Source organism: Arvicanthis niloticus, chromosome 25, assembly GCF_011762505.2.
Source record: "Arvicanthis niloticus isolate mArvNil1 chromosome 25, mArvNil1.pat.X, whole genome shotgun sequence".
Classification (NCBI taxonomy): domain Eukaryota; kingdom Metazoa; phylum Chordata; class Mammalia; order Rodentia; family Muridae; genus Arvicanthis; species Arvicanthis niloticus.
The window spans coordinates 25,214,694-25,224,027 of record NC_133433.1 but is presented as its reverse complement, the minus strand read 5'-3'; positions in this window follow the sequence as shown (position 1 = coordinate 25,224,027).

Here is a 9,334-nt window from a genome sequence, read left to right as displayed (position 1 = left end):
GGAGCATCTTTCGGGTATACGCCCAGGAGTGGTATAGCTGGGTCCTCAGGTAATACTATGTCCAATTTTCTGAGGAACCACCAGACTGATTTCCAGAGTGGTTATATCAGCTTGCAATCCCACCAATAATGGAAGAATGTTACTCTTTCTCCACATCCTCACCAGCATCTACTATCACCTGAGTCTTTGATTTTAGCCATTCTGACTGGTGTGAGGTAGAATCTCTGGGTTGTTTTGATTTCCATTTCCCTGATGAGTAAGGATGTTGAACATTTCTTTAGGTGCTTCTCAGCCATTTGGTATTCCTCAGTTGAGAATTCTTTGTTTAGCTCTGTACCCCAATTTTTAATAAGGTTATTTGATTGTCTGGAGTCTAATTTTTTTAGTTCTTTGTATACATTGGATATAAGCCCTCTATCGGATGTAGGTTTGGTAAAGATCTTTCCCCAATCTATTGGTTGCCATTTTGTCTTATTGATAGTGCTCGTTGCCTTACAGAAGCTTTACAATTTTATGAAGTTCCATTTGTTGATTCTTGATCTCAGAGCATAAGCCATTAGTGTTTTGTTCAAGATATTTTCACCTGTGCCTATGTGTTTGAGGCTCTTCCCCACTTTCTCCTCTGTTGGTTTCAGTGTATCTTGGTTTTATGTAAAGGTCCTTGATCTGCTTGGACTTAAGCTTTATACAAGGAGATAAGAATGGATAAATTTGCTTTCTTCAACATGCTTACCTCCAGTTGAACCAGCAATATTTGTTGAAAGTACTGTCTTTTTTTCCACTAGACAGTTTTAGCTCCTTTGTCAAAGATCAAGTGACCATAGGTGTGTGGGTTCATTTCTGGATCTTCAATTCTATTCCATTGATCTTCCTGCCTGTCTCTGTACTGATACCATGCAGTTTTTAATCACTTTTTCTCTGTAGTACAGCTTGAGGTCAGGGATACTGATTCCCCTAGAGGTTCTTTTATTATTAAAAATTATTTTTGATATTCTGGGTTATTGTTTTCCATATGAAATTGAGAATTGCTCTTTCCATGTCTGTGAAGAATTGTGTTAGAATTTTGGTATGGACTGCATTGAATTTGTAGATTGATTTTGGTAGGATGGCCATTTTAAAGACCAAAGTGTGGGTGCTTTGGTCATTTTTAGAAAGGGAAATAAAATACTTATGGGAGCAAACACAGAAACAAAGTGTGGAACAGAGACTGAAAGAAAGGCCATCCAAAGACTGCCCAACCTGGGGATCCATCCCATATTCAGTCACCAAACCCAGACACTTTTGTGGATTCAAAGAAGCACATGCTGACAGTAGCCTGATATAGCTATCTCCTGAGAGGCTCTGCCAGAGCCTGACAAATACAGAGGCAGATGCTCGCAGCCAACCACTGGACTGCACACTAGGTCCCCAATGGGGTCCACAATGGAGGAGTTAGAGAAAGGACTGAAGGAACTGAAGGAGTTTGCCACCCATAGGAAGAATAATAATATTAACCAACCAGGCCCCTCAGAGCTTCCAGAGACTAAACCAACAACCAAGGAGTACAAAGAGAGTGACCCATGGCTCCAGCTGCATATGTAGCAGAGGATGGCCTTGTTGGGCATCAATGGGAGGAGAGGCCCTTGGTCCTGTGAAGGCTTGATGGCCCAGTGTAGGGGAATTCGAGGACAGGGAAGTGGGAGCAGGTGGGTTGGTGGGGCAACATCCTCATAGAAGCAGGGAGTGCGAATAGTATAGGAGGTTTTGGTGGAGAACTGGGAAAGGGGATAACATTTGAAATGTAAATAAAGAAAATATTCAATTAGAAAAAATATTTTTAAAAACCTGCATGTTCTTGGTACAGAGACAGACTGGTTGACCAATGGAATAGATTGAATACCCAGAAATAAAACCACACACTTACAGACATTTGATCTTTGACAAAGAAGCCAAAAATATACAATGGGGGGAAAAAGCATCTTCAGTAAATGGTGCTGCTCTAACTGGAAGTCTGTATGTAGAAAAATGAAAATAGATCCATATTTGTCACCTTGCACAAAGCTCATGTCCAAGTGGATTAAAGACCTCCACATAAACCAGATACACTGAATCTAATAGAAGAGAAAGTGGGAAAGAACCTCCAACTCACTGGCATGAGGAGGAGATTCAGGGGGGTTTCTTTGCTTTCTTATTCTTTTTTTTTTTTGTCTTTTTTGTTTTTTTACATAATTTATTTTTATTGGATATTTTATTTATATTTCAGATGTTATCCCCTTTTCCCATTTCCTTTCATCCAGGAACCTCCTATCCATCCCCCCTCCTCTTGCTTCTATGAGGATGTGCCCCCACCCACCCACCCACTCCCACTTCCCATCCCTTGAATTCCCCCACACTGGGGCATCCAGCCTTCACGGGACCAAGGACCTCTTCTCTCACCTATGCCTGACAAGGCCATTCTCCTCTACATACACAGCTGGAGCCACAGGGATTTCTTAAACAACTCCAATGGCTTAGGCTCTAAGATCAAGAATGACAAATGGGACTTCATGAAACTGAAAAGCTTCTGTAAGGCAAAAAAACAAAGTCAGTAGTATAAATTGGCAACCTACAAATTTCAAAAAAATTTTCACTAACCCCACATCTGGTAGAGGGCTAATATCTAAAATATATAAAGAACTCAAGAAGCTGACCTCCAAAAAAACCAAACAACCCAATAACAAAATGGGGTATAGAACTAAACAGAGAATTCACAGCAGAGGAATCTCAAATGGCCGAAAAGCACTTAAAGAAATGTTCAAAATCCTTAGTGATCAGGGCAATGCAAATTAAAATGACCCTAAGATTCCACCTTACACCAATCAGAAGCCTAAGATAAAAAACTCAGGAGACAGCACACATTGGTGCAAATGTGAAGAAAGAGGAACACTCCTCCATTACTGGTGAGATTGCAAACTGGTACAACCACTCTGAGAATCAATCTGGAGGTTCCTCAGGAAATTGGGAGACCCAGCTCCTGTTCATATACACAAAAGATGCCTCACCATGCCACAAGTGCAAATGCTCCACTATGTTTATAGTTGCCTTATTTGTGATAGCCAGAAGCTGGAAACAACCCAGATATCCCACAATGGAAGAATGGTTACAGAAATTGGAGTTCATTTATTTACACAATGAAATACTATTCAGCTATTAAGAATGAGGACGTCTTGAGTTTGCAGGCAAATGGATGGAACTAAAAAATATCATCCTGAGTGAGGTAACTCCAACCCAAAATGACATGCATGGTGTATACTCACTAATAATTGGATATTAGCCAAAAAAGTACAGAATACCTAGGATACATCCACAGAACTCAAGAAGATGGGCCCAAGTGAGGATGCTTCATCCCCACTTGGGAGGGAGAAGAAAACAATCAGAGGAGGCAGAAGGGAAAGACATGGGTGGAGATGGAAAGCAGAAGAGAAAAGGGGAACATGATCAGGTATGGGGAGGGAAGACAGGAGAGAAGCCATGATGGCCAGCAGAATGAATGGAAATATGCAAGTTCAGTGGTTGGAAGGTAGAGGGACCCTCTAGAAAGTACCAGAGACTTGGTAGGTGAGAGACTCTAAGAACTCAAAGGGAGGGACCTTAGATGAAGTGTGCAGCAGTGGAGAGAGGGAACTTGGTCCATCTCCAGTAAAAAGACAGGGTATCAAGTGGAGGAATAGGGTTGCCATTCCAAAGTCAGAAATTCTGACCCAGATTTGTTTCTGTCTAAAAAAAACTGCAGGGACCAAAATGGAGAAGAAACTGAGGGAAAGGCAGTGCAGTGACTGGCCCAACATGGGATCAATCTTAAGGGGAGGCTCCAAGGCCTGACACTATTACTGATGCTGTGGTGTGCTTACAGACAGGAGCCTAGCATGGCTGTCCTCTGAGAGGCCCAACAAGCAGCTGACTGAGACAGATGCAGATACTTGCACCCAACCATTGGACTGAAGTTGGCGACCCTCTGTGGTTGAATTAGGGAAAGGCTGAAAGAAGCTTAGGAGAAGGGTGACCCCAGAGGAAGACCAGCAGTCTCAACTAACCTGGACCACTGAGATCTCTCGGACACTGAGCCCCCTAAAGGTAGCACACATAAGCACCTAACTCTCAAGAGACTTGAGGCCCCAGGGAATAGGGAGGCCTGACAGGGGCTGAGGTGGGGTGAAATATCATCTTGGAGACAGGGGCAAAAAGGAATGGGATAAAAATCTGTAAGAGTGGGCCAGAAGCAGGGCAATAAAAATAATAAAATTAATTTAAAAATGGGTTTTCTGTATGTATCTCATAGTAGTTCTATGATATCAATTTTTCTGTAAAATCAATGTAATTGCAACACAAAATAGCATTTCTCAAGAAATATCCGGAATTGGCCAGTTTCTGTAGGGAGCTAATCGGTAAGACAAGGGGGAAAGTGGTATACAAGTAATTCTGGGAGATTATAAATAAATTCAACGATGTTTGACACCTTAGGGTTTTAAGATTTTATATACATATTTCAACTACGAAGACGAGTGAGGATTCAGATTGCAATCCTCCTTAATTGTCTTTAGTCTTAAAACTGTTTTCATTTTTACAGCATCTCTTAAAATGAGAGTTTTTCTTAACATAATTCAGGTCGTGACAAAGCAGCGGACATCAATGAATAGTGTGTACAACAGTAGACTTGCTGTGATCACAGAGCACCTTGACTCTGGCACTGTTGTGACCTGCCTAAAAGGACATGGCTTTCAGCTCATTCTGTAAGTTGCAAGTGACTCAAAATGGCTTGGAAAGGTCCCTGTTGCTCAAAGAGAACGCATATCATGCAGAGATAATTCAGCATGCCAGATGGTAGGGAATACAGATTGGAGCAGAGGACATCCAGCAAGGAAGACTCGGAGGACAGCCAGGCTTTTCAGAACTTATTGGAAGGAAACACACTCTCTATAGGACATAGTGACCAAAATTGAACTCTTAAAATTTGCTTGAGCAAATATATAAGAAATATAATAGGAGTCTGCTGTGCAGACTGGAAAAGCAAGGATAAGTGATGTGAGGGTTTGGAAGTGCAATATAGAAACTGGAAGAGGGCACGGGAAGAGACACCCAGAGGGGGCAGTGAGAAAGAAAATAAAAATTCCCTGTGCTGAAATGTACCACAGAAGTGTTGATTATCATCTTTTGTAAGGTCTTATGCAATTGCCAGCCCTTCCTTCCTGATGCTCTGGAGGCTTGAGCTAGACTTAGGATTTGCTGTGGCGCTCATTTTTATTTTCTGTCACCTAATAATGCAATTCTGAGATTATCTTTCCTATTCCCAAGTAACAGGAGACTGCAGTGACAGGGTCACCACAGTGGAAAAAACCAATCAGTGTTCCATTATCTCACATAGGAAACCTATTTTAATATCAACCTGACAAGGCTTCCTAATTGCAAACCAAAAGGTCACCTTAAGTCCAGTTGTAAACAGTAGTCTTCTCTCTCCAAAGAGAAGTTCTCTCTCCACAAGTTACTGCCCTTTCTCCACATCCCCCTCGATGCAGAAACATTTCCTTTTAATCAGAATAAAGAACTGAAACCTTTGATAGCAAAAATACATAGACAAACACACAAAAAAAGAAGAACAATGTTTTGGTAAATAAGTTTTTTGGTTGTATGGCTAGTCCTCAAGTTGAAATGACAAATATAAATTATCTGGAGAAAAATAACTTTAAGTATAGATATGTAAACAAAAATGTGAGACATAAAGTATAACACATTTAGAAACTACCTTTATTTAAAACAACAAACAAACAAAAAAAAATTAGGACTCCTTTCTTGAGCCACAGTAAAATCAAAGTCTGGCATTTTAGCCTTAAGTATCTGATTGTATTTTAGCTTTTATACGGTTCTGTTTAAGTTCTGCCTGCTACTGAAGATTCAGGCACCTGCACCCCCTTGGATTCTAAGTAAACAGGACTTAACATCACTAAATATCTTTATGATAAGGAATTGAAACTTCCCTAGAGCATGAGTGAGCCAACAGACCACACCTCAAGTGAGGGCAATTATTTAGTTGGAAAGGCTACACCCTCAGCAAAAATAATAACCAAAGAAGAAACAGACTGCTCCCCTCAAGCAATAAGAGCTTCTAAACGTCTTACAGATCCAGAATTGGAGTAATGATCAACCAAACCACACCCTGACCAAGATGACATTATCAGACAAACTTAGACCTTGTTCTAATCTATCTTCTATTCAGATGAAACTCACGTTACTATTCTGGAGATAACACACACCGATTGTATCTTTTCTTTCTGCCTTTACTATCACTCTTGTCTTTAATTGGCAGATTGGAACTGGGGAATAAGCTGAATCCACTAACACTCTTGAAACTCAGAGCTTTGCCCTAAAATGTTTAAAGTAACAAAAGAAGACACGTGGTTGGAATTGCTCTGTTTTTTCTGAGCTACAGAACGGATGGAGGTGTGGGTGAGAATCATCATGGAGGAGCTAGAGATGAAGGAAGGTGAGTCACAGACTCAAGATGAATAAACTCTGCTTTGCTCTGTTGTTCTGTCCCTGAGATCATGAATGCTGCCTTGGAATAGCTTTTGGACTAAAACAGATAATATTAATAATGAAAACTCTTTATAGATCTTAGAATTTTCTTTTTAAAGGCAAAAACGTAAGAAAGACATGAAGAGCTTTTCCTGCCTTAGCTAAATGTCCACTTTTTTCAGATATATTGCTCAAAATAAACCATATGTCAAAATGCCATATTTTCCCCTAACAGTTTTGGACACCCCCTCCTCACAAATGTAAGATCAGGACAGTAGAGACAAATACGTATTACTATTTTTTACCTGCTCTGTTCTGTCGACCCAGGGATCACAAACATGCTGTAATTCATGATTCAGAGAACAAAATTATTTCCTTTCCAGTAATATGCTATTCTCATCATCATTCAAGAGTTTCCCTACAATGAGAAGTTTAGACCCAAATATAGAGCTGAAGTAAAATTGGAGTTTAGAGGAATTTTTTTTCTTCTTTCTTTCCTTCCTTCCTTTCTTCCTTCCCTTTTTTCCCCTCTGTCCTTTTTACACTTCCTCCTCCCCCATCTCTCTTTTTCTTCAGTACTAGTGCTATGTAGATTTTTATCAGCTTGATAAAAGCCAGAGTCATCCAGGAAGAGGGAAATTTAGTTGAGGGATCATCACTTCCATCAGGTTTCCTATAGGCAAATCTGTGGGGCAGTTTCTTGATTAAGGAATAATGTGGGAAAGCCCAACCTACTATGGGCACTGGTCCTGAATGATGTCAGAAATAGATCTGAGCATGTGAGCCCAGGAGCAAGCCAGTGAGCATGCTGGGCCACGGATTCTGCTTCAGTTCCTGCCCTGATTACACTTCATGATGGACTGTAAACTGCGAGATGAAATAAACCCTTAGTTGTTTAGATGAAAATCCCGTAGTTGTTTTTAGTTATATATTTTTATACAACAACAAAAAGCAAACAAGGATAAATCTTGATTGTCAAACCCAGAGCCTTGTACATATTAGGCAAGAAATCTACCATTAAGCTCTATCCAGCCGGGAAAATTTTAAAACAATTTTGAAAAATAGCCAAGAATCTGTGTTCCCACATACCACACCCAGCAATTCCAAAGGATGTCAGTGATAAGCACTCACTACTACAAAATTTCTTTTTCATGTTCTAAATTCTGGTATGCTTCTTTGAAAGTTTTTTTTTTTTAAATTGGCAATATACACCTAACACAATACTGATTGTTTTTAAGTGTTCAGTGGAATGAAGCACCACCAAAGAACAGAATGCCAACAAATTAGAAGCTAAGATCTAATTTGCTTTGTTAATGATTCATGAGCAGAAATATTACTTTTAAAAAGTAAAAAAGAACTCCATCATAGGCTCAAACAAAGGGAGCAGAAGCAGGAACCAGGAAACCACACAGTTCAAAAAGCAGAAGACCTATTGATGTTCTGTTCAAGAATTTGTCTCCTGCGCCAGTGGGTTCAGGGCAGTTAACCAATTTCTCTTCTATTAGACTTAGCATGCCAGTTCTATGTTGAGATATTTGATCCACTTGGACTTGTGTTTGGTGCTCGGTGATAAATATGGAGCTATTTTCTTTCTTCTACATGCAGACATCCAGTTAGGCCAGCACTATTTGTTGAAGATGCTTTCTTTCATCCATTCTATGATTTTGGCTTCTTTGTCAAATATCAAATATTGATAGGTGTGTGAGTTTATTTCTGGTCTTCAATTTTATTCTGTTGGTCAACCCGTTTCTATACCAATATCATAAAGGTTTTTAAAACTATTTTATTGGATATTTTATTTACATTTCAAATGTTATCCCCTTAACCCATCCCTCTCCCCCAGCCAGGAACCCCCTATCCCATTGCCCCTCCTCCTGCTTCTATGAGGATGTGCCCCCGCCTACACCACAACTCCCACCTCCCCACCCTCGAATTCTGCCTTCATGGGACCAAAGATCTCCTTTCCCACCTATGCCAACAAGGCCATCCTCCCCTACATATACAGCTGGAGTCATAGGTCCCGCCCAATGTGCTACCAGACTGGTGGTTTAGACCCTGGGAGCTCTGGTTGGTTGGTATTGTTGCTCTCCTGATGGGGCCGCAAACCATTTGAGCTCCTTCAGCTCCTTTTCTTTAACTCCTCCATTGGGAACCCCTTGATCAGTTCAATAGTTAGCTGTGAGCATGCGCCTCTGATTATGTCAGACTCTGGCAGACCTCTAAGGAAACAGCTATATCAGGCTCTTGTCAGCATGCACTTTCTGACATCCACATCAGCTTCTACCTTTGGTGACTGTAAGAGACCATACCCAAGTGGAATGGTCTCCAGACAGCACCCGCTTCAGTTTCTGTCCCATACTTTGTGTCTGTGTTTGCTCCCTTGAGAATTTTGTTACTCTTTCTAAGAAGGACCAAGCACCCACACTTGGTCTTCCTTCTTCAAGAGCTTCATGCTGTCTGTGAGTTGAATCTTGCATATTTCAAGCTTCTGGGCTAATATCCAATTATCAGTGAGTGAAAACCATGTGTGTTCTTTGGGGTTGGGTTACCTCACTCAGGGCGATATTTTTTAGTTTCATCCATTTGCCAAAGAATTTCTTGAATTCATTGTTTCTAATAGCTGAGTAATACTCCATTGTGTAAATGTACCACATTTTTTGTATCCATTCCTCTGTTTAAGGACATCTGGGTACTTCTCAGCTTCTGGCTACTATAAATAAGGCTGCTATGAACATAGTGGAACATGTGTCCTTGTTATATGTTGGAGCATCTTCCGGGTATATGCCCAGGAGTGGTATAGCTGGGT